Source organism: Passer montanus, unplaced genomic scaffold, assembly GCF_014805655.1.
Source record: "Passer montanus isolate IOZ18808 unplaced genomic scaffold, ASM1480565v1 scaffold421, whole genome shotgun sequence".
NCBI classification, from domain to species: domain Eukaryota; kingdom Metazoa; phylum Chordata; class Aves; order Passeriformes; family Passeridae; genus Passer; species Passer montanus.
This window is the reverse complement of record NW_024369053.1, coordinates 13,898-14,625: the sequence shown is the minus strand read 5'-3', so window position 1 is coordinate 14,625 and position 728 is coordinate 13,898.

The window sequence follows — 728 nt, the reverse complement described above, 5'->3', positions numbered from 1 at the left end:
GGGGGTGGGCTTGCTGAGGAATTTTGGGGGACTCGGGAATTTGGGGTACTCAGGAATTTGGGGAGAATCAGGAATTTGAGGGGAATCAGGAATTTGGGGGGACTCAGGAATTTGAGGGGACTGAGGAATTTAGGGAGCTCAGAAATTTTGGGGGGCTCAGGAATTTAGGGGTAGCAGGAATGTGGGAGGCTCAGGAATTTTGGGGGACTCAGGAGTTTGGGGGAGTCAGGAATCGGGAGGGGACTGAGGAATTTAGGGAGTTCATAATTTTTGGGGGGCTCAGGAATTTGGGTGGACACAGGAATTTGAGGGGACTGAGGAATTTAGGGAGCTCAGGAATTTTGGGGGGCTCAGGAATTTGGGGGGCTCAGGAATTTAAGGGACACTCAGGTGTTCGTTGGGATTCAGGTGCCGGGGGGGGTCCCAGAAGTCTGGGGGGCTGTGTCAGGAATTTGGGGGTTCCAGGTGTTTGGGGGGACCCAGGGATTTGGGGGGTCCCGGATGTTTTGGGGTGACCTCCTTCCCCTCCGGGGGTGTCCCCTCAGTGACAGAGTTGGGGTTCAGCCCCAAATTCCCACCCAAACCCTGGGACGGGGGGGTTGGGGAGGATTTTGGGGTGCCCGGACCCCCGGACCCTTTTGGGGGTGGGGGTTTGGACACCGGGGAGGATTTTGGGGTGCCTGGGGGCCTTTGGGGGGTGATTTTTGGGGGGGGGTTTGGGCTGCCCT